Consider the following 1,380-nt stretch of genomic DNA (forward strand, 5'->3'; position numbering starts at 1 on the left):
TCTTGTTTGTATTAATTAATATATTATACTGTTAAGAAAATATTTTTTAAATATATTGTAAAATGTTGTCTATGACTAATTCTTTAAGATGTCCATTTTGATCATTTTATATTTTTCATCTAACTTATTAACTTGTTTTTCTTCAAATGTAATTTCTTTATCAGGTAATTGATAATTTATTAGTTAGTTTACCAAATATAACTTAAAAATAATTTTTGTAATAAAATTTGTAGTTGGATAGTTTCAGTAACGAATTTTTAAAGTTAATGAATAATTTGTGTTAAATAATTTAAATAAAGTATATATATACTATATTATAAAGCATTTGACAAAAACTCTTAAAAACCACTTTTTATGCATAAAGTATTGTTTATTAATGCATTACTTAAAACTTAAGATTACAAGTAGATTGTGCGTAAGTACAACTTATTAAAGCTTTATATATCAGAATTCGTGTAACTAGCTGCAGATAAACATAATCAATACAGGATAAACATATCATTTTAAATATAAAAAATCTAAAATATAATTAGGATAATCATTAAGTTCTAATAGAAGACTTAATTATTATCTTTATAAAATGTTATATTATTAAACCAGAATAAATAATTTTATTATTAAACTTAAGTTAAATTATAATTAAAAAATAAATTAAAAAAGTTACATAAAAATGAGAACTTTTAAATAGTTGATTTGATATTAACATTGATATATATATTTTTTAAATTTTTATGATATTTTTAAATTTATATTTTATTCAAAAATAAAATCATTATTTAAAAAATCGTATTATAACGTCGACATAGACAGAATAAAATAGAACATTGAAATCGAAATGTGTCTCGCTGCATTGTACGAGTACTCTCCTAGTTAAAATAAATTGGTTTAAAAATATTTATCTAAAAGCTTATAGTTTGGTTATTGTCTATTTAAATAATTATAATTTAAAAATATTTTTTAAAACTTAATTTTAAAAAAGGGAAAAGTCTAAAAAAACTCAATGGACTTTAGTGTTTAGAATAATTAAGTTCTTGGACAATTTTTTGGAACAAATAAGTCATTGGACATTCCAAAACATGTTAAATAACTTCTTGGACAATTTTTTTGGAACAAATAAATCCTTGGACATTCCAAAACATGTTAATTAACTCATTGGACAATTTAAAACATGTTAAATAACTCATTGGACAATTTTTTGGAACAAGTAAGTCATTGGACAATCCAAAACATGTTAAATAACTCCTTGGAATTTTTTAAAACCTGTTGGATACATTTTTATGACTTGTACAACTAGTTAATGTGGTAAAATAGTGAAAAAAGTCCGAAAAAACCCTAATGAACATTCATATTTTGAACGATTAAGTCCCTAAACATTTTTTG

The sequence above is a fragment of the Cynara cardunculus genome (genome assembly GCF_001531365.2).
Source record: "Cynara cardunculus var. scolymus isolate 2C chromosome LG 10, CcrdV1, whole genome shotgun sequence".
Taxonomy (NCBI): domain Eukaryota; kingdom Viridiplantae; phylum Streptophyta; class Magnoliopsida; order Asterales; family Asteraceae; genus Cynara; species Cynara cardunculus.